Source organism: Mustela putorius, unplaced genomic scaffold (assembly GCF_011764305.1).
Source record: "Mustela putorius furo isolate JIRA1106 unplaced genomic scaffold, ASM1176430v1.1 tig00003834_pilon_pilon_pilon, whole genome shotgun sequence".
NCBI classification, from domain to species: Eukaryota; Metazoa; Chordata; class Mammalia; order Carnivora; family Mustelidae; genus Mustela; species Mustela putorius.
This window is the reverse complement of record NW_025421987.1, coordinates 76,557,944-76,582,885: the sequence shown is the minus strand read 5'-3', so window position 1 is coordinate 76,582,885 and position 24,942 is coordinate 76,557,944. Positions and strand designations below refer to the sequence as shown.

General features: G+C 35.6%; 1 protein-coding gene across 3 annotated transcripts in view; it reads right to left on the bottom strand.

The window, feature by feature from the left end:
• NAALADL2 (N-acetylated alpha-linked acidic dipeptidase like 2) overlaps window positions 1–24,942 on the bottom strand; it is a 1,340,010-nt gene that overhangs the window by 1,152,584 nt on the left and 162,484 nt on the right. The window lies entirely within an intron of this gene.

Sequence of the window (24,942 nt, the reverse complement as noted above, 5' to 3'; positions counted from 1 at the left end):
TGTTTAATACTGAGGAGATGGACACATGAGTAAAATACAAAACTCTCTTTTCAAAACCACCTATAAGACATGTAGATAATTTGTATGTATACCCAATCGATAGTTTTGTTCCAAATTTTTAAAAAATCCAAGAAAAGTACCCCTGGGGATAAAAATATATGTTTATAAAAAATAAAAAATTAAAAAAAAATCCAAGAAAAGCTTTAGAGTGACTTTTTAAATCATAACCTATTGGATAGATACTAAATACTAAGTTGTTTTAAATATCAGATTTAAAGGTGACAAAAGGTGGAATTGTAAGTATTTGGTTCTTACTACTAACATTGGAGTGAACAGTGAATTAAATGCATTGTCTTTTCATATCCAACATAAGACCAGAAGAATCAAGTTGAGTTGATTATCAAGACAGTCCTTTAAAAGACTTGCCTAATAGCTTGACTAACTGAACATAAAAACTAAATAAGTAAATAAATAAATAAATATTTGCATATATCCATGTGGGGATCGGGGGTGGAAATCCATGTTTCTAACTGAGAAACACCAAAAAAAGGAGACGTAGACTGAATGATTCTTGTGGATGGTAAGAAGCTTTAGAAAATAATACGCTTAGGGTCCCCTGGACAGCTCAGGCAGTACAGCATGCAACTTTGGAATCTCAGAGTCCTGAGTTCATGTCCCATGTTGCCCGCCTGGCTCACGTGGTAGAGCACCTGTCTTGAATCTGAGCCATGAATTCAGTTTTGCTTTTCTTCCCCAAAACATAATGTTTTGCCCCTTGACAACTAATGTGAAAAGATACAAATAATATTATAACCTTTAAGTGAAAGAGGGTTTTTCATTTGTGTCCTTTTCAAATATTTAGATGATTGCTTACCTAAAAAGGCACTCTACAGCAAATGCCAACAAGAGTTTAAAAACCATCTTGAGCTTAATGTTTAATGATCTGTATTCTATTTGTTATAGGTTTATCAAGATGATTAACTCAGTAACAAAAATTTGCAGAAGTGTTTGATTTCCTCACTGTTCTTCAATGCCACAATCTGTTTTGAAAAGCTCAAGTCATCCTTCTGAAACTACTTACGCTTCATTCAACTACATTTGCTCAAAATCTTTGCCTTCCATTCTCATTCACTGATATGAGTATAAATGGCACAGTCCCCAGAATGGAAATTGTTCAGCAAATAAGTTTTTAAAATCTGCATACATTTTGACCTAGAAATTTATCATAGGTATATGCACATAATTAGCTACAAGGTCTATCATCTTATCTTTAATATTAAAAAATTGAAAAATAATCCCTGCTGTCTACTACTAGGGAGGTAATAAAATAAAATACAGTGCGATCTATACAGAAGAATACTATTAAAGTTAACTTTCATGTATAATGCCTACACAAAGCCCATGCTAAGTAACTGCTTTATCTACAGATGAATATTCATTGCAATTTGTAACTAAAAGCTGCTCAAAGTGGCTTTATCCAATCTTTATTGTGTATTTTTTTACACATATAATATAGCTAACACCTACAGAGAGCTTCCTATGTGCAAGATATTGTTCTAACTATCTTACATGCACTAATACATTTAATTCTCAGAACAAACCTTTTAGGTACATACTATTATTCCTACTCTGTGGACTAAAAAACAGAAGCATAAGGGAAATTAGTAACTTGCCCAAAGTCCTACAGCTCATCATCGATAAGACAAAAATTCAAAGCTACTCAATCAGGCTCCAGAGTCTGTGTTTTGAACCAGAAAATATGCATGCCTCATATTCTATTGCCTATGTACAAGAGTCAGAAAGGATATAAAACATGGGAATAATGTAAAAGTGGTTATTTCTGGTTTTCAGATTATCAATGTTCAAAACAGGTGTGAATTATTGGGACTCCTGGGTGGCTCAGACTGTTAAGTATCCAACTCTCAATTTCAGCTCAGGTCATGATCTCAATGTCATGAAATCAAGTCCTGCATCTGGCTCAGTGCCAGGCATGGAGACTGCTTATGATTCTCCCTCTCCCTCTACCCTCCAACCACACCTTCTCCCCTTGCCCCCCCCCCACACCCATGCATTCTCAAAAAAATAAATAAATGTGAATTATTGTATTATTAAGTGAAAAATGCCTTCTGATTGCAGAATGACCTTTAGAAAAAAAATACTATGAGAGCTAATGACTGAGAACTATTATAGTTCCAAAGTAGAGATTCTGATATCCCATGGGTGCATATCTTCAGAGGTCTCTGAATTGACAACAAATCTAGACAATGACTCATTCTGAACCTTGACATCTCACAGGGTAGAAGAATGTTCTTCTAATCCATCAGCATTGTTCTCTTGCTCTCACCCATTTGAAGTCATGTTACTGATATCTATTTCCTCCTTTAAGGCTAACAAAATTTTTATGCTTCTGCTCTTTGCCTTTCACTAGCGGAAGATTGAAATTGGTATTTTAGGAGATTTCTATGATATAGTGAGCTCAGCTAATACTCCTATAATATAGCCTAAGGTAGTAGTTCTCAACCCTAGCTAGGAGTTTGTTTTGTTTTGCTTATAACTCAAGTGATTCTGATGCACAGCCTGGGTTTAGAGTTTCTGCAGCATATGTATTACTACATAGCGTGATACTCTGCTTGTCATACTTCAGCAGTTAGAATCATAGCAGTAGTAAATGAAACTGAGTAACACCCGATTTCAGTATGTGTTATTATGCATATTGTTATGTGTGCAACTAATAAAGCTTTGTGTTTTCACTTAGAATGGGAAATACAAATAATTAGAGTTATTAAATATGAACTTATATATAGAATTGAAATACTAGATTTAAAAAGGAGTAGGAATGTAAGTGTAAAACTGAAAAACCAAGAGAAAGGAAGTTTTTGAAGACAACCAAGATAGTCTATTTCCAGGGAATAATCAGACTGACTCATCAAGCTTAAACTAAGTGAAATCATGTCGGCCTGATAAATATAGCTTCAATATGCACACAGTCCTATCTAGGATTTAGTGAAAATTCACAAAGGACCAACAAAATGCATAGCTAGCAAGAAAGAACAAATACCTAAGATGGTACAGAATCATTTACAGTACCCTTCCCTAGGAAACTATTATGCAAGATGCAGATCTGCACTTAAAGTTAGGCTAGGCACCTGGATCATTTGTTGAACCATTAAGGATAAAAATAAATTTTAAGTACTACCAACAAAACTTTATCTTTTTTAAAGATTTTATTTATTTGACAGACAGAGAGTGTGAGAAAACACAAGCAGGGGGAGCAGCAGAGGGAGAGGGAGAAGCAAGCTCCCTGCTGAGCAGGAAGCCCAATGTTGGGCTCGATCCCCAGATGCCAGATGCCTAACTGAATGACCCACCCAGGTGTCCCTCTAACAACAAAATTTTAAAATGACTTTGTGAAAAGTTTATAGGAAGTTGAGCAGCTACCAAATAGCTAAAAGACACGTTATATATCGGTGGGTATTTATTCTTCACACTATTCCCAGGGATAGTGTACATTTGCATGGGTGTGTGCTCATTTACTTTGTTTCACTTTGGCATACGTTTTGGGTTAGACTTATTCTGTCTGCCTCTTTCTTAAACACATCCTTGTACATTTGTAACCCACACATGCCTGGTTCTCCAACCCCTTCACCAGCTGTTCTTTCTCAGATTCCTCTTCTCCAAGATTTCTAAAACTGATGTCCTATCTTCAGTTTCTTGTGGGTGACCTCATTCAATCCGATAGTTTCAAATATATATCCGTGGGACATCTAAGTCTGTATCGGCAGCCCTGGCCTTTGCCGGCCAACCTGACTCAAGTGTCATTAGATGCACGGCATCTCTAACAGGCTTCTCAGTTTAAAACTCATGATTCCCTTTCCCACAATCAAATGTATTCCTCCCCAAGTCATTTTCTGGCAAACGGAATCCAGTTAATCCAATCGAGAGTTAAGCACTACACTTGACTCCGCATTTTCTTTCATCTCCCAAATTTAATCTACCATTCAGTGCAGAACTCTTCCACTTTTCTACCTCTCCACTATTATCACTCTTTCTAAAGCCACTATACCTCTAAACTAGATTTCTGCAGTGGCCATGTGACTTACATTTCTGTTTCTAATAATACTTCCTCAAAATATCAAAGCTGTTTCCTCCAACCGGGCCTCTATCAGAAAAATCTATTTCCATATTTAATCCTAAATGGTTTATAAGCAGCGGTTTCTCACAGCTGGGGAAGCTGGGAGACCAAGATAGGGGTGCCACCATGAAAAGGTAAGGGCCTTGTTCCAATCACATATTTTCATTGGATCCTTATGGTGGAAAGGACTAGGGAGCTTTACAGGCTCTTTAATAAGAGCACTAATCCCACTCATGAGTGCTCTACATTGTGACCTGATCATCTTCCAAAACCATTACCTCCTAATACCATCACTTTGGGCAATAGGAGTCAAACATGAATTTGGAGGGTAGTAGGTAGGTATGAATAGAAACATTTAGACAATAGTAGAGGGTTTTTAATTGGAAACTCCTTTAAACTTCAAAAATACAATTGGATCCTTTATGTAACTATTACATAAGCAAAAATGTCACCTCTTCAGAAAGGCTGTTCTTGAAGACTTAATCTACAGAATCCCCTAGTTGCTGATTATCAGGTCACTCCGATTTTGATATCTTACACATCAATCGCTACTATTCCATTTTGTTTCCTTGTTTGCTACCTCTTGCTTTCCATTCACATTAAGTATGGATCTTGCTCTCTTCCATATTTATCATAGTATCCCTGGTACCTAGGGCAGTACCTGTAAATATAGTAGACACTCAAATATTTGATGAATTACAGTATTTCCACTTGCCAAATTTTACTGACTAGTACAGTTTTTACAGTGAAATTCAGACTACCTCAAGAGATGCAGACCTGGATACAGCTACTATTTCTCCCATCCCCTCAAATCTTTTTCTCAATCTAGGTCTAACAACCTTCATAAATAGTTGGGCATGTCATGCCTTGCAGATATTGCGTTATTTGGGGCTCAGCATAGGTAACGGTCCTCTAAAAGTTACCCTACTTCCTTACACTTTGCTTATACCAGATGTTTAAAGCTCTTGTTACCTTTGGGCACAGATGAATTAAAGAATAAAGATAAAATGTGTGATTTCATTTTTTTAAAGATTTTATTTATTTATTTGACAGAGAGAGAGATCACAAGTAGGCAGAGAAGCAGGAAGAGAGAGGAGGAAGCAGGTTCCCTGCTGAGCAAGGAGCCTGATGCAGGGCTCCATCCTAGGATCCTGGGACCATGACCTGAGCCGAAGGCAGAGGGTTTAACCCACTGAGCCACCCAGGCGCCCCGAAACATGTGATTTTCGATGGCATATCTTCTTTTTTTATTTTTTTAATTTTTTTTTTAAAGATTTATTTGAGAGAGAGCGAGCGTGAGAGAGAACAAGCATGAGAAGTGGGAGGATCAGAGGGAGAAGCAGACTCCCTGCAGAGCAGGGAGCCCAATGTGGAACTTGATCCTGGGACTCCAGGACCATGACCCAAGCTGAAGGCAGTCGCTCAACCAACTGAGCCACCCAGGTATCCAGGATGGCATATCTTTTAAGACTACCTAGAAACTAGGCTGTCAGGGAAATAACTCAAATTCATGGGCCACACTAAGAAATTGTCGATGGATTTTATGGTTAGTCTTCAGGAAGCTTTGGCAATATGAATTGTTATTCAGTTATCCTGTTCAATCATTCTCTTCTAAAGTATAATAAAAAATATTATGGATATCTAAGACTGATTTTTTATTAATGGCCTTATCACACATTTTCTTAAACTGTGACTCCCACCTCCTAAATACTTGCTTAAGGCAATCCTAAATACTTAATTGAAGGAAAATATTTAAACACTCTGATGGTGTTTTCCTGAAAGAGTGATCTGATAAAATAGAAGCAATATTCCTTTTAAACATCTCTAAACTTTGAAAGTTCCAGCCTTTAGGGGCACCTGGGTGGCATAGTCAGATGTCCGGCTCTTGGTTTGGATCAGGTCATGATCTCAGGGTTGTAAAATCCAGCCCCATGTCTGGTTCCATGCTCAGCACTGAGTCTGCTTAAGATTCTCATCCCAACGTAAATATATATGTTTATATATAAGCAGTTCATGCTCTCCCCCCACAAATAAATAAATCTTAAAAAAAGTTTTAGCCTGTGAAAAACAAGTAACTTAAGAACACAGGTCAACTGCTTTATGCATGAGTCCAATTACTCTTAAAATGTGAACTAAATAAATGCAAGCTAGAAGTCAAGCCCATAAGGCATCTACTGACTAAGCCTGATACTAGAAATTCACAATAAATAGAATCAAAATATTATTTTGGATAAGTAAAATTTATGAGTTTGGCATTTCTCTTGCTATAACTTCAAAAAATAAAAGATTTAGAACACCTACATATGGTAATTTGTGCATCAGCTACAACTGAAAAGGATAGTAGGGCAACAACGATAAAAGAAAAAAAGCTACACATGAGACTACAATACCAAATTCTTAAGAATTTACTTTTTACCTTAGACTATAAACATCCTGCTGACAATAATTATGCCTATTAACTTGATAAAAGATGATCTCCTTATTAAGATCTTTTTAAAAGAATGATAAATCAATGAACAATAGTGTGACAGAATAACTGAGTTTAAGCTCACCCAGGGGAAATATAAAACATTTTTCTGTTCATTAATTTTGAAGGTGGGACTCAGGAAAAAAAAAAAATACATGTGGTCCTTGTGATGAGTCCCTTGTGCCCAAAGATCTAAAACTTGTGGAAAATGATTTCCCTTTCTGTAATAGCCCATTATTTTTCTCTTAGACTATGTCCATTTCAACCTTTGAAACAAAGTTTGAAATATTCAAATAAAAGGATATAAATCCTTGCTTTTACAAGTAAGGTGCGGATTATAGACAAAAGCTTTAAAAGCAAAAGAAAAATATAATAGAATCCAACCTCGATGTGTACTCAAGAGGCTGAGACATTATCATAATGCCTCTATTATGGCAATTGCTGAAATTAAATGCCTGCAGATTTGACCCTAAGGAGTATAGTGCAGTGTTTGCTGTAATAAAACACTTACTGTAAATGCTTACCCTTGAACAGAGTCTATATTAATACAATTCCAAGATAGCTATTTTGACAACTGTCACTATATATTTCATAAGGCACATTGAACCAACCCATGTTACTTTTTTGGTTATCTGAAATATCTTGCTTCTTCCTTGTAAGTGTGAATTGCTTTCCAGAATCTTTAAGACTCCATAGACACTGTAAAAAAAGAGAATGGCATGGTACTTTGCTGATTATTCAAGATTAAAATAACTTAATAGAACAAATGATTCATGGAGCAGCATGTTTAAAACTACACAGGTACAGTTTAAGAGTTATATATAATTCAGAATGATATAATTGGCAGCAGTTATGTTGTAGATTTACGCCAGACTTTGCCATCATTTTGCATTAATGTTAGGGCAGCTGCTTGTTATTTAATAACCTTATATGAAGTCCTTATGTTTCATTTACAGGTGACAATCATAAAGACGTAAATATGGCTTACCTTGCCTTTGCAAAACTACAATGGACAATGTGTCCATCTTGAAATCTGAATTATTGCATTTGCATTGTTAGCTAAAAATGGAACATAGATGTTGCCTGCTTCATTCCTTAAGTATCAAATTTAGAAAACTAAGTATTTTGAAAAGCAATCAAATAAGAACTGAAGGCTTAGAAATGATACATTTCTTCATGTGTCATATAAAGATAAAATTTGTAAAGGAAAACAGAAATGGGTGTAGTCCCTATTTACCAGTGAGATACTTTCCTTTCTCAAGGCTTTTTGTATATTCTGACTATTAAATGTACCCACAGTTTGTTTGTTGTTTTTACATTAAGTTCACTTTCTGGTAACATAGCTTGTAGAATTCTTAAAATAAAAGCAAATATGTTAGGGGTGCCTGGGTTGCTGGGTCTGCCTTTGGCTCAGTTCATGATCCCAACGTCCTGGGATAGAGTTCTGCTTTGGACTCCCTGCTCAGTAGGGAGCCTGTTTCTCCCTCTCCCTATGCCAGCTCATGTTCTCTTGCTCACTCTCTCAAATAAAACCCTTAAAAAAATTTTTTTTTAAATAAAGCAAATGTTACATTTTACAGGTTTGGATATTCAGTCAGCTAGTCTACTAGTTAATGCTACTGATTTCAACACTAGTTGAAATCCCATTTATTCTACAGTTCATGGAGATACTTTTCTTCATCATCGTCCTACAAAATTAACTCTGGAAGATCACAAACAACCACCTAACAACTAAATCCAATGGATAATCTTTTTTATATCGCTTAAGCCTGGATTTCTCTTTCTCTTACTTAGTATTTAAGTCAGTCACAATATCCTGTTGATTTTACCTTCTTACTATCTCTATTATCCATCCCCCTCAGTCACAGACTTAACTATGTTGGGGGTGGGAAAAACTTCCAAATGGCTGTAATATGCCTTAAATGCATGCTGTTAGAACAGCATGAAATTTCTATGTGTGTGTGTGTGTGTGTGTGTGTGTGTGTGTGTATTCTAGATATATCTACCTATCTAGATTCTAGATTCTAGATCTATCTAGAATCTAGATAGATATTCATTTATTACACTGTTATACTGCTCTGAAATAAGATTTCTGCCTTTCCCCTAAGGATGCCCATTCTTGCCACGTTTATCAAACGCAGTTTCGGAAGTCCTAGCCAAGCAATTAGGAAGAAGAAATAGAAAGCATCCAAATGCATAAGTAATAAAACTGTCACTCTTTGCAGATAGAACATTTTATATAGAAAACTCTAAAGATTCTCAAGAAGTGTTACAATTACTGAATTCTGTAAAGTTGCAGGTTATAAAAATACAGAAATCTGTTGTGTTTTTATATATTAACAATTTCTCTGATAGTTAAGAAAACAATCTCATTTATAATTGCCTAAAATACCTAGGAATGAATTTAACCTAAGATATGAAAGACTCTGAAAGTTGTAAGTCACTAATAAAATTGAGGACAAATAAATGGAAATATATAGCATGCTCATAAATTATAATATTGTTAAAATGTCCATATACCCTACCCAAAGAAATTTATAGATTCAATGTAATCCATGTCAAAATTCCAATGGCGTTCACAGAAAATCCTAAAATTTGCATGTAACCACAAAGGCTGAAAATAGTCAAAGCAATCTTTAGAAAGAATATAGCTGGAGACATCATTCTCCCTGATTTTAAGCTACATTACAAAGCTATTAGTAATCAAAATAGCATATTACTGGCATAAAAAACAGACACAGATCAATGGAACAAACATCCCCAAAATAAACCTATGCATATATGGTCAATTTATGACAAGGGAGCTAAAAACATAGAATGGGGGGGGGGAGGACAGTCTCTTCAATAAATGGTTCTGGGAACACTGCATAGTCACCTGCAAAAAAATGAAACTGGACTGCAGTCTTACACCATAAATAAAAGTTAACCAAAAATTAAAAATTTATAGTTTCAGAAAACCATTAAGAGAAGCTAGAAAACTAGAAGAAAACAGATAGTACACTCCTTGATATTGGTCTTGGCAATGATTTTTTTGGGGGGAGGGGCAGAATTTGACACCAAAAGCCAAGGCAACAAAAGCAAAATACAAGAAGGACTACATCAAACCAAAAAGCTTTGGCAAATGGGAAGGAAAAAGAAAAAGCCACCAGCAAAATGAAAGGCAACCTACTGAATGGAAGAAAAAATTTGCTAGTCATATCTGATAAGAGTTAGCATCCAAAATATATAAAGAATCCATACAACTCAACAGGAAAAAAAATATTTCCAATTAAAAAATGGGCATAGAAATGAAAAGTATAGCATGGGGACTATACTTTAAAAGCATGCAGAGGATCTGAACACACATTTTTCCAAAGATAACACAGATGGCCAACAGTTACATTAAAAGGTGCTCAATGTCACTAATCATTAAGGAAACAAATCAAACCACAAATAGCTATTACTTCATAACTGTCAAGACTAGCTATTATCAAAAATAACAAGTGTTGGTGAGGATGTGGAGAAAAAGGAACTCTTATAACACTGTGGGAATGTAAACTGTTGCAGCCACTGCGGAAAACAGTATGGAGATTCCTCAAAAATTTAAAAATATAACTACTATATGATTCATCAATCTCACTTCTGGATATTTATCTAAATAAAATAAAAATACTAACTCAAAGATACATTCATCCCCATGTTTTCTACAGCATTATTTAAAATAGCCAAGGTATGAAAACAATATAAGTGTCTCTTCAAGGATGAATGGAGAAAAGTGGTATATTACATAATGGAATATTATTCCTTCATAAAGTATGAAATTGAGCCATTTGCAACAACATGGATGGACCCTGAGGGTATTATCATAAATGAAATAAGTCTGAGACATGTATCCTATGATTTCATTTATATGTGCAATCTTAAGCACAGATACTAAACAGTTGGTAGTGGCCAAATGCAAAGTGTACGAAGTAGATGAAATGGGTGAAGGGAGTCCAAAAGTATGAACTTCCAGTTAGAAGACATTGTTATGTAATTTATAATATGGCGGCTATAATACTCTACTGAATATTCAAAAATTAAGAGTAAATTGCTAAGAGTAAATCTAAGAGTAAATCTTAAAAGTACTTATCACAAGAAAAAAGTATAACTATGTCTGGTGACAGCTACTAACTAGACATAGTATGGATCATTTCACAATATATACAAATATCAAATTACCATTTTGTACACTTGAAGCTAATATCATCTTATAGGTCAGTTACACCTCAATTTAAAAATAGGAAAGAATATGCTTCGTTTTTAGCAATACAAAAATTAAAATTTACTGTTAAATATAAACCAGAATAATCTCTAGTTATCCTACCTTTTATATATTACAGGGTGGATTAAGAATATACATTTGTTTTTGCATGCATTTGCATAAAGAAATGGGGGGTGTAAATCAAGTAAAAACGTAACCATGGCAGTGTTAGAAGGACTGGATGGATGAGTGATGACCAGATATTTTATTCCATACCACCTTGTATTATTTGAGTTTTAAGCAATATAAATATTTTATTCTTAAAGTAGAATAGAAAACGAGCCAAAAAATAAAGCAAAACAAAACAAACAACAACAAAGAAAAACTTGTATACCTTTGCCCCAACTCATTACCTCCCCCAAAATCTTCTAAGTACTCTTACACTTTCTGGATAAAGTAATACCAAGAAAGAAGGTTCCCAGAAAAGGATTGCAAAGCCCATCAAATATATTAATTAATAAATTAAATTGCTTCATATACTTAAAAAAAAAAAAGGCATGTTATTAGCATGAATCTAATTACTTACACTGGGACACTGACAGGACAATGGGCCAGAGCTACAAGGATGGTCTATTCATCAAGATACAGCCTATGAGCCCATGAGATTTGAATAAATAACTATTTGGACTTCACCTGTTCACACTGACTGCAGTACATTGTCTTTCTACAAGTACTTAATTATTAAGTTGAATGCAATAGAAACATTTTTACATTTTAAATATGGACTTATTTGTAATGCATAAGAGTAAACTGCAAACTCAAATGGATTATACACTTAAAACTGCTTCCACTTCAATACAGAGGATGTTGAAGAACACAAACAAGGCTTTACTTAATTTTAACCAAGTAGGACTTGTTCCTTTTAACCCATTACTTTGTCCTGATTTCTACAACCTTCCTCGTTCTCCCTTTTGCTCTTCAGATGTAATCTATTTTTTTTTTCCATGAAGGTCTATTTTCCCTTCATCCTCATTGAGAACAAGATATAGAAATTTGTCTTTGTATAGAATATGGCAAATAAAAACATCAGTAATACAAAACATTCATCTAATTGCAACCAGTTATTAATAACTAATTATTACAACTGGCATGTATACAGCTCAGCTGTAAACCTCAAATTTATAACAAGTGGAAACCCCTACAATTAGAAACTTAAATACTATCTTTAAGTCACAAAAATATCTTTATTTTTATAAAATGGGTTTTGGGGTATATGAGAAAGAGATGTTTAATTTTCTGAGGCTAAATAATACCTTTAGGATGTTGGGGTAGCAAGAGCCCTTCCCACAGGAATATATGCAACAAAACTAGCCCAGGCAAGAAAGAAGTTAGCATATGAAAATGAAGGAAGCCTCATTAAAATGCAGGAAGCCCTGAACAGGGGAGCTCTCCGACATTGGGATCTCAAACTGCTAAATTCACTCATGCAGGTCATCCCTTCTGAAATCCCAGCTAGTTTTATTTAAAATCAAATGTGAATGAACATTTTTAACTAACTGGACCAATTTAACCAAAACCAATTTTGAATTCCAGTGGCTATTATAGGGAATCAGAAACTAGGTCTACCTTAGCTTTAGTTCAGCAGATCCACTTACCCTCGCCCAGAAAATTTAACTAAAATTTTTAAACGCAACTCCAAAAATGGAAGCCCCTCAGCCGAACTCCTCCTGTTCTTTGTCATTACTACAAAACACCAGGACATTGGAAGAAGCTATTACAAACTTGAAGGCACCTGTGCATTTAGACCTCTAACCAGCCTTTCCAATTCCTTCCTAATTCTCAATTATTGGACTTTAATTACAGGGACTTTTCCCCCAGTCTTTACTCTTAACTGGCTTGGAGCAACAACTCTTTAGATTAGAAATGTTATTGAGGAGCTACATTCCTGGTGCTCAACCCCACCGTTATAAATAGCCTGTCTCAGAGTATGTTTATGGTTCTCCTTAGTTCCTCTACCCCTACTTGCTCTCTGGGTGGAGAGTTCTTAGAGAAATATCATGCCAGAATTTATTTTTCCCCGAATAGCCAACCAGGTGAATCAAATGAGCCTCCAACATCTTTCACTTGTTCCACCTGACAATTCTAGAGATGAACCGTCTGTCCCTCTTGGATCAGCAGTAAGGCATAAGCGTAAAACAAGATTTCAGGTTCAAGGCCCCATTATACCCTGCACTAGTCCCACTAAAAACAATTTCTCACTGAATTAAGGTATGCAGCACATTCTTTACCAGCCAATGCCTCTTGGCCTTTATTTTGGAAGCCAAAGTCCTATTTCTCACAAATTTTAAAAAGTTGATTTAAATTCAGGCCCCTCTGCAAGAAAATCATATCCACCTGTTAAAACTTCTAACCATAAAAGGGATACAGTGTCCCAGGAAAAACTAGAGTTTGCTCAAACTTGGGTCCAGCATTTGACAAACAATCTCAGAAACGAGCTACATTTAGATCATGGCATCCTGAACTTTCCAGAACCCAAAATTAAGAAGATAAAAAACAACTGACCCTGTTACAGGAATGCCTCAGAGATACTGTGGGTTTTGCTAAATTGGGGCTTAACTTTTTTCACAAAATACTTATATTTAAGGATAAAATATACATACACGATTTATCCTTCTAAAAACCCTTTTCTTTACGTGAGTTTTAAATGATCTGAGACAACTCAGTTTATTCAATAAAAAAGTAAAATTTTCTAATGACTAAATATTGATGGCTTGACCAGGTATGGAACTATATGGAATATAGCAGGTTGGGTAACTGAACACTCCAGCCTAGCTAGATTAGAGCTTTTTTTCCCCTACAGCATAAACCCCTAACTCCTCAAAATGGAACACAAAGATACCACCACCACAGGGTCTGGTTTTGACTGGGTCACTGGGAGACTGCCAACTTACCTGATTTTCCTTAGTCAGTCTAAGAAACTTCTGCCTGAATTCTTGGTTCCAGAATTGGCCTGGGGCCAGGCCTCGTGAAGTATGAGAAAAATCAGTGCTTCTCAAGCTTACCTGATGATCTGAATCTCTTTGGGGCTTGTTCCTCAAATCTCATCCCAGACCTAAATCTATCCCAGAATGAGACTTCATGATCATCAGCTGGATACTATTTCTTGGCCCCATCAAGAAATAGACCAGGGTATTCACTTGATACCTCTTTCACCATCTCCTTAACTCTTTTCAGTTGCCTGAAGACAGTTTATGTGCCTCTTTTTTCTTCCCAAGATTTTTCTACTATTGGGTTAGCCTCATATGTTCTCTTGAAGCCTAGAGGGCAAATATTTTTTTGGAACTTCACTTTTCTCACTTATTTTGACCTAAAACAACCTACTTAATCCTAGACTCTCAGGCTTTTCTTATTTACTAGTAAATTAATCCAAAATTTACTAGCAGTACAACAGGTTACACAGACATTACGGTCTCTCTCTGGCCCTAAAGTAACATTTTTCACCCTATAAAAGACATTAACCAGGCATGTGTGAGACTTGAGGAAGTGAACAGGCATCCCAGAATGCTTCATTTGCATTCACAGATTACTTACCTTTAGAATCTAATTTTCTACTTGAGATAATGGGCTAAGTATAAAGTTAATCATCTTTCCAAAAACTGTGGTTAAACAAAAGTTTCACAAACATGAAATTGTGCCAAAAATTTTTTTAAATACCTATAAGAAATGGGGATAGTCATACTTGCAAAGCTATGCACACATAAGAACGTCTAAGTCATGTACTCAGAGCATCCAAAAGAAAAGACTTAATAAAAACATTTCCATATATGTTTTGGGCTTTTTTGAATGTAAAATGTAAACAGTAATAATTTAACAAGGAACTTTTGAGTATTTCAGAAACTACATCCTATCTTTTAGTAAAATATCTGTTCAGTTGATTTAGAGGTGGCTGTTAAAAGCTCCAAGGGCCTTGTACACTTAGCAGAAAGATGAAATAGTTTTTCTCTGTGCTTTTCTTCTACCTCAGACTCCCAATCACAAAGAACTATGTTCTTTGAAGGAAAAAAAAATAAAATAAAAAAAGGACTTCCACCCCCTGTATTAGGGTTTAGAAACAGATTTAGAAAGCATGAGTCTTTAGATAAACAACATTCCACAGAACACCAACAAAAAAGACACATATGACTTTAGATACTAATCCAATGAAAAATTCAATGACTATTTCCTGCACCTCCGATGATGTGTGTCCAGCTCTGGTTTTGGTAAAACTCGGGGATGTATAAGACACAATCCTTGCATTCTACAAAGTATGACCTAGTTATGGAGACTAAATTACTCAAAACAAATAAAAAGGGAACATGAATAGGGAAATACCACGAAACCGAGGCATCATGGGTTGTGGCAAAGGTAAAAGCACCAGAGTTCAGAAAAAACAAGTACCAGTGTGTGTGGCATCCTCTTGATAAAGCTCCATAGCACTGCGGGATTCTGGGTAAGCACTGGGGGATTCTGGGTAAGCCTTAACAAGCTTCAAGGTCTCAACGAGGCCCAATTAAAGGAAAGGCATTCCAGGTGGGAACAATAATGAACGAAGAAATGAGGTGATAACGAGCAGAGAGCCCACTAAGCTAGAAGCACAGGATTTAGTTTCAGAGCAGTGGAAGTTTTTAAGGTTATTATCCTGCACATCATAACCACAGTAGGTATTTCAAGCTGTGTCACAAAGTCAGTTGACTGCTTTGAGTCAAATGCTGTTATAACATCTTACAAATTAACTTAGAAAGCATGATTTTTTAAAAATGTTCTGAAGATCTTTATGGCCAACAATATTATTTCCAAAGAAGCCCAAATACTTATTTAAAACCAATTAATAATTAGTATTTTGATTCTTAAAGCTAAACTAAAATATACACATTAAATTATATATAAGTACAAATAAGTATCAATTTAAAAAATATATATGGCTTCTTGAAAAGCCCTTTACAACTATTAAAATGGAGACTTTTAATAGTTTCAGATAAAAGTTTGAATCATAGATGTATGAAGGTATCAACCCAGCATCCAAAGTTCCAACATTTATTAAGCAAGAGTATTTTAGGATAATCCAACTGCCCAGGCTGATTTATTCTTCCTCCTTCTCTGGTCTATTATACTCTGAATGTATATAGACCACATACCAAACAAAATTTTCTTGTTTAGTCACTCATTTAATATAGATTATTGAGAGACTAGTATGTGCCAGGAACTCATAGTAGGGAACCAGAAAAATATAATCCCTTTTCAAAAAGAGGTTAAATTCTTGAGAACGAAGATTAAAAGTGAAATAAAAGTAGATATTAACTATGGTCAATGCTATGAAGGAAATAAACATTGGGCTAAAATAAAGTCAACATGTAGTATTGTTGTTAAAAACATTTGCTCTTGACCTAAACTACTTGGATCTGTCATCCTGATTTGGCAACTTAATACTCTTTGATCTTGGACAATTATTAGTGCTTTTCTACTCAGTTGCTCCACCTGATAAATGGGGATAATAAGAGTATCTACCTCACAGAGTCATTATGGATATTCAATGATCAAAGGTAAGTAACTTAGAAAAATGCCTACAATATAAAAACAGAAACAATAACTAAAAATACAATCCTATAACCTTTTCATTACATAAAAGTAATGTCTTGACATGAGAGAGCACTGAGTACAGATACATTTCATTTAATTTTTTTTTTAGGGTGCCATAAGGGAACAATTCTGAGACAGTAATTTACTGTTGTCATGATGTTATAAACTTTATTCTGATGGACAGGTTTACAGTCGAAAGTAAATGATTTTAAGGCCCCCTTTATTGCTGACCATCTGTTTTCTTCAAGTAGACTAATTTTCTTTCATAGAATAATAGAAACAGAAACAAACATCCAACACAGAGCTTAAATAATTGGGTTCAAGAAAGTTACAGGGTATTAGGGGGAAAAAGGAATGAGCCAATAGGTAAATGTGCAAGAAAGAGATGTCTGAACTTCCAGAAAGGTGAAAGAGGCAGACTGGTGAAAGTGTCACATGGTTTGCTGGTATTCAGAAAGGTTCACTGAAAGCAGGAAAAATATGCAGAGGTAAAGATTACCTCCCAATGATCAGATTGGACTAGAACAGAGCTCTTCAAACTTGAGTATGTGAACCACTTGGGGTATCTGTTAATGTTCAGATTCTGACTGATGAGGACTGGGTGAGCCCTGAGAATGGACAAGGATGCTTGTTATTCAGAGTAGAAACAGATGAGCAGTATCCACATCTTCTGAGAGCTGGCTGGAAAAATAGATCTTCAGGCCATCCCCAGACCTACCCACAGAATCTAAATCAGAAGCTGGTTAACAAGATCTCCAATTAATTCCAATGCACATTCAAGTATAAGAAGCATTGCAATGAAGATGCCAAGTCTATTGGCCCAGAACCTCCCTGGTTTTAGCACTGAACGTCTCCTGTCTGGAGAAATCTCTCAGTACCAAACCAGGGAGTATGTTAAATGGCCACCCTGGCTATTGATCCCGTAGATGGAACTCGAGTTTTCTGTGCATGCTATGGTATTTCAAAGTTCATGGACGGTACAGTACAATTAGCATATAGTTTTCTGTCTTTGGCCAGCTGCATAATCTTGAGCAAATCACTTCTCCTCTCTAAGGCCTACTTTCATGTAAAATGAAAATGATATCTACCTCACAGGGTAGTTTTGAGGACTAAATGACTTGTAATTGAGCATGGTTTGAATTAAAAAAAGCTTTTAAATGCTAGCTACTATTATCAATAGGTCTTATCATGAAATAAGGGACTGAAATCTCCATGTTTTCAGTGTTATAAGCATGTCTGATTATGATAATCGATTCAACAAAGCATAGGGAAGGAAAAAGAAATGAAGTAGAGAAAGAATAAAGTGTGCGTGATGTGAAGAGTAAATGGGTAGTAATCTAGCAGCAGGTACTATGGTAGCATGATTGCTCATGCTAGTGGTTTAGAGGTGGCTAATTCCTTCCTATTGTGGATGTCCATACTTGAGCTGAATGGGAATGGGAATGTTGAATAGTTGTGATAGAGATCATATGTCGAATAAGGTTGTGAATATTTACCATCTGGCTCTCCATGGAAAACATTTACTAACTCCTGATCTATGGAATGTTAACAAAACTTCAAAAAGATCACATGGCCTATGTAGGCTGAGTATAGGCTTACATATATATTCCTACCATAGCACCACACCATATTGTTATGTGGTTATTGATCTGTCGTCTCCCAATGAACGGAATGCTTCTCATGTCTTATTTATTTTTCTGATTGAAGAGCCTAACAAAGATTCTGGTTCATAAAAGTTTGTCAGTAAATGCATATAGAACTGAAATGAACTACCAGCCGAAGCTTAAGTACCTTATATATTTCAGATGTAGGGAAAGTCGGTGAACTGAAAGAGGAATTTATATTTCTTTCTTAGGTACCAGGTCCTCCGGTGAAATGTGACTCCTAAGTTAACAGCTAATTTGCTATTTTTTTATGTTTTTCAAAAACATACCTACGTGGCACACAAATGAAAGGCAATTAAGTCAAAAACAGGAAGTTGTTCTTTTGGAGAGAGAAAGTATTCTTAAATTCCCCTGTAACATCTCCTAAACCCATGAAGCAAAAAATTATATAAGAGAGTAACAGTGATAAGAACACTAATAGTGAGAAACGTCTGTGTCCAAAAGCTTGCAATGCCTTAGTTAACGTTACACATGCACTTTGAACAGCTAATTAGCCAATGGTACTCTAAGTACGTATCAGATACAATTCAGAAGGCTGACTTCTGACTGTGTTTATTATTCCGCAAGTCTTAGCTACAATAAAATCCCTTGCTATTTTGATAAAGCTACCATACTGTTTTAATATCAGGGAATAATAATATGGTCAGTAGCACTAATTAAGGGGTTACTCTATTTATAATTAACCATTGCAAGATATATGTTTTCATCAGTAAATTGGAATAGATGAAATCTACCACCTTTCAAATAAATCTAATGACTGTCAAGGCCAAGGCCAAAATGCCTTAAGAAAAGCATGTACAGTATAAAAAGACAATTCTGGAAATAAATCTTTGTAGAGGAAGTTGAAAACTATTCATCTTTTAAACATGTTATTTCCTCCTTATTAACTATTTTCATTAGCCTGAGATTCAATATTAATAAAGTAAGCTTAATGTTGGAAAACCTTTATAATGCCAGACCACAGAATGGGAGAAAAACATTTTATATTTATGTTAAATTCCTATATACAAAATAGAGTAGATATCTTATTAGCTATATTATTTTGCTCCAATTAAAAATAAAAGAAATATGGTTTGTTGTCCCTAAATGCTGGAAAACTAATTGTGAATTTATCAACAATTGTGTTTACACTTTTATTTCTTAAAGTTAATCGAATGTTTTGGCCTTTTAGTCATCATAAAGTTATTGGCTTTAAATTGATATTTCTCAGGCAGGATGAACTCTTTAGATATTAGATATCCTTGTAATGTTCAATATTTCTACAGGTTGATGAATGGTTTTGCTCCTTCTAATAGATGATCATTCTTCATTGCTGCTATAAAAGCAGATATAATTTGATGGTAGTATTACAGACTGACTATGCCCTACATATATAAATAGATTAAAATACAGGTTTTGCCTAGAAAGAGGAGGTGATTCTTAATAAAAAAAAGATTTGTGCTTTCTCAGACATAGGAAAAATTCTGGCCAAAAAAGATGAGTGAATTTCTCATGTGTCAAAATGTTGATTTTCCTCCAGGTATTTTGGCACACTTTGGTCCAACAGGCAGATTATTTCTAGAATTCATATGAAAATTTGTAAGCTGAAAATGTGCAATGATTATGGTGATATGAATGTGAAGTTAAAATGTATCAACATGGATGGAACTTGAAGAGATTATTCCCACCACTATTGGTGGGAATACAAGTTGGAGCAGCCACTTTGGAAAACAGTGTGCAGATTCCTTAAGAAATTAAAAATAGAGCTACCCTGTGACCCTGCAATTGCATTACTGGGTATTTATCCCAAAGATACAGATGTAGTGAAAAGAAGGTCCATCTGTACCCCAATGTTCATAACAGCGATGGCCACGGTTGCCAAACTGTGGAAAGAGCCAAGACGCCCTTCAACAGATGGAATGGATAAAGAAAATGCAGTCCATATGTAAAATGGAATATTATGTCTCCATCAGAAAGGATGAATACCCAGCTTTTGTAACAACATGCATAGGACTGGAGGAGATTATGTTGAGTGAAATAAGTCAAGCAGAGAGTCAATTATCAAATGGCTTCACTTACTTTTGGAGCATAAGGAATAAATGGAGGACATTGGGAGATGGAGAGAAGTGAGTTGAAGGAAATCAGAGGGGGAGATGAACCATGAGAGACTATGGACTCTGAAGAACAAACTGAGGGTTTTGGAGGGGAGAGAGGTGAGAGGTTGGGTGAGTCTGGTGGTGGGTATTAAGAAGGGCACGTATTGCATGGAGCACTGGGTGTGGTGCCTAAACAATGAATGCTGGAACAGAAAAGAAAAAGGAAAAGAGAAAAGAAAAAATAAAATAAGATTCTGTTGATTTGCACCAAAATTCAGTGATGGACAACTGAACTACAGATCAGGAAACCTAAGTGAAGTCCCAGGACTCACTTTCTGCAAAGTCTACTTACTGCAGTCCCTGAAGAAATCCCTTTTCTTCTTTGACACTGAGTTCCCTCAGGTGTAAATGAGGTGACTGCCTCAGAAGACAAAATTGAAAAGAACGTGCCTGCAATTTGAAGCCTACAAAACAACCTAACGTTCCTGTGCTTGGTGTAATGTGGATATGGGTTTCCAACAAACATACCCTACTGTCCGGCTGCCTTTGTTTCCTCAATTCTAAAATGGGATAATAATAGAGCATACTCGTAGGTGATTGTGAAGATCAAATGAATGTATGTGCCATGCACAAAGCATCATGGCTGGCATACAGCTAGCCCTACACAAATGTTAGCTATTATTATTATAGAAAACAAAGCAATAATTTCAAATGCCCAGATGCTTATGTTTGGTTGGAGATTAGAATTAAAGGAAGCTTTCAGATAATGTCATTCACATTAAATAGAACTTTAACAACGCCAAAGTAAAAAGCAGGAAGGTAATCTTTATCCAAGGAAACATGATTAAACACACCAGCTCTGTCATTTTCACCAAGCTTCACCATCTTTTTTTTTTTGTTTTACTCCTTTTTCCCTTGTTGATGTTTATTTACATTCCCCTCTCTTCTGTCTTTCACCTTTCTCTCAATTTAACACTTTCTCTTTTTGCTATATTTATCCATTTGCTCTCTTCTTTAAGGATTAGAGTTCTTTACCTGTCTACCATTATTTCAGATAATTGCTTGAGGACAAAAATCAAAACCAATGAATACAAAAGGCTTCAGAATAAGCTCTCTTAATTATCAAGGGTCTGCTGGTTTTCAATAAGATGAGTAATTGATAGGCACACAACCCAAGAGAAGGGAATAGCAGTCCCCAAGTATGTAACTCTGAAAGTATTCAGCATACCCCATCCTTACTTTTGGTTGTTTCAAAAAGAAGACTGGGAAAAATAAGTAAATCAAACTATCTCATGAAAGAAGAGTTAACCAACAAAAGTAATACTGCATAAAAACTATGACTCAAACTATAATATAACTTTGGCTTTCTTAAAGTTCAATAGGCCTTAATACAAAGAAAATAATTTGCTATGTGCTCTAGTGCAATGGGCAACTGTATCTTCTGTGCACTCTCTTTCCTTCCTAATTCTCCTGACTCTTCTAGCCCCAGGACATGTAGTGAGCTGGAAATGTCTCTAGTTCAGTATCTCTTTTATTAATGATAATATAGTACTGCCTCTCATCTGTATTACTCATTGGATCTAGATAGGTTTATTAGATATTTTTTAAGATTTATTCATTTGAGAGAGAGACAGAGAGAGCACAAGTGGGAGGAGCAGAGGAAGAAAGTGAGAGATTCTGAAGCAGATTGCGTGCTGAGCGAGGAGCCTGATGCAGGTCTCAGTCTAATGACGCTGAGATCATAACCTGAGTCAGACGCTAAACAGACTGTCACTCAGACGCCTTGGTTTAATATTAAACTTTTGAAATAAATCACTACATCTCTATTTTTTTCACTATTTTTTTTTTTTTTAAGTCACAGTGTACGAACAAGGGGCGTGGGTCTGGATGCAGGAATAGATGCAGAGCTCAACCCTAGGATCCTATGATAATGACCTAAGTCAGAAGCTTAACTAACTGAGCCACCTAGGCACCCCTTTAAGTGCAACTTTTTAAAGCCCTATGAACAGTTCTATTACTTATTACTTGTCCTTTTCTGAGAAGTACAGTTGAGGTCAGAAAATTATGTGATGAGTATATAGTCTGAAAAACCTGCAATTCATCAAAACAAAAGAACAGAGATGCCAACACAAAAAACTTTCCCTAAGTGAATGATGTGCTTGTCTATTAAGAAAAAAGGTTAGCAAAAAAAAAAAGAAAGAAAAAAAGAAAGAAAGAAAGAAAAAAGAAAAAAGGTTAGCAAAAGTTTTCACACTTTGAGAGAAAAAAGTTAAACTCATTAAAGTTGTGAGCTTGATTTTCACGCCATAAGTTTTTAATTTTCTAAACTAATAAAATGATGAAATGTGTTTATGGAATCAAGGAGATTAATTCCATTACCACATTAGAGAGAGAAATAATAATCTGACTGATGTTTTTACGTTTTAATCAATTGGATTAGCTGGGTAAATTCATATGAAAGCCTTATCTGGGAAATATTCACTAAAGGAAATTAGGTAGTGTCAGGTATCACACTTCCTCACCATATGTTTTTGCTTTTCTTTTTCTACTGTTTTTCTCTCCTCTACTTTTTCACTTTGTTTCTAAACTACCAGGTGGCCTTTTAAACCCTGAAGCATAAATAGGCAAAGAATCACTACTCAGTCTGGTCTCTCTGCTTCTGATGGGGTTAGTAAAAAAGCAACTTTTAAACAGTGCTTACCATTGCTAAGTGATGAATGTTACAAAGAAACTATGTAAAGAGTAGTTGAGCACCTTAATAATAAAGCATGCACATGATAAATTATATAAATTATGAATATAACCCTTAGAAAGATGAGGTATATTAAAAATAAGATCAATCTTTATATTAAAATTTTGACAATTTTTAAACTGAAATTGACTCAGGCTAATGAAATCAGGTTGACTCTGGTTAAGGACACTCATATTGCATTCATTTGTATTAACCACAGAACTGCTGGATAATCCCTCAGATGAGAACGTATAATTTTATATCAGCAGATCTACATCTTATGGATTTCCCCACGTCTTCATGGAAGAAATTCTAGTTAACTGGGCTCTATTACTGTTCATTTTTTGTTATATTCTTACATATTGTTCTGTGCCATTTGCATTTTATTATACTGTTTTGCTGATCCCTAAAAAAAAAAAATAGAGTTTAATTTGTAGAAGTAAAACATACAATGTTAGTAAAATACAGAAATTTAAGTGTGAGGCAAAATGTAATATAGGTGTATGTGTGTATGAGGTAATTATTCCAAAAAAGTCACTACTACCTATTAAAATAGTTTATTTGATTTTTGTTATATTTTAAAGTGTTAAGAATATTTAAAGATATGGAATGCCATAGATAGATGAATATTAACTATTGCATCTGATTTTTCTTTTAAGATTTTATTTATTTTGGGATGCCTGGGTGGCTCAGTAGGTTAAGCCTCTGCCTTTGGCTCAGGTTATGATCTCAGGGTCCTGGGATCAAGCCCCTCATTAGATCTCTACTCAGCAGAGAGCCTGCTTCCCCCTCTCTCTCTGCCTGCCTCTCTGCCTACTTGTGATCTCTCTCTCTGTGTGTCAATTAAATAAATGAAATCTTTTAAAAATGATTTTATTTATTTAATTGACAGAGAGAGAAAGAGAAAGCTAGAGAGGAAATACAAGCAGGGGGAGTGGGAGAGGGAAAAGCGATCCTCCTGCTGAGCAAGGAGCATGATGTGGGGCTTGATCCCCAGAGCCCCTGGGATCATGACCTAAGCCAAAGGCAAATACCTAACAACTGAGCCACCCAGGCACCCCCATTGCATCTGATTTTACACACAGGATATTTTTCCTCTCTTCTGAGGATATTCACATCACTCTGCCAACCTTCAACACTTCAAGCAATCCCACCTTATCTATGTGAAACTTTCCACAGTTTCAGGGACCTATGGACAGTCACATGCAGCCCAGAAACAGAGGATTCTCCTTCTGATGTTGTCAGAAGGCCAAGAGTATCCTAACACTATGTCACAATATGTGTGTCTTTCACCTGACTTCATCTCATCACAAAGACATTTAATCATACCACATCACTACAAGAAGAAGGATGAGTAACAACAAGATATTCTGAGAGAGACCACATCCACTATTGTTATAATTGTTCTATTTCTTTATTATTGCTATTCTCTTGTGGTGCCTAATTCAAATATTAAATTTTATCATAGGTATGTATGCATATGAAAGTATACATAGGTATATGTGTATATGTATGTGGGTATATATATACAGGATTTGGTACTATTTGAGACTAGATGCCCACCACAAGTTTTGGAACATATCCCCCATGGATGAGAGAGTACTACTTACTGTATCTGGTTAGAACCAAGCATTCACAAACACCCAAGCAAATATGATTTCCAGTTACAATGACACCCACATGAAAAATTTGACACGGACCTGCTATTAGCCATCTTTTGGGTTTCCCATTGTAGTGGTTACACACACACACTTACACACACACACAAATTCATGTCCACTCAGAACCTGTGAATAAGACCTTGTCTGGAAATAGTCTTTGCATGTGTAATCAAATTAAGATGAGGTGATACTAGAGTAGGGGTAGATGATAATCTAATAAATCTAATGCCCTATATAAAGAGAGAAGTTGAACACAGAGACAAAGACACACAGGGAGGACACCATGGGATGATGGAGGCAGAAACTGGAATGATATGACCATAGCTACAGAATGCCAAAAAAGGCATTTTAGGCAACACCAAAAGCCAAGAGAA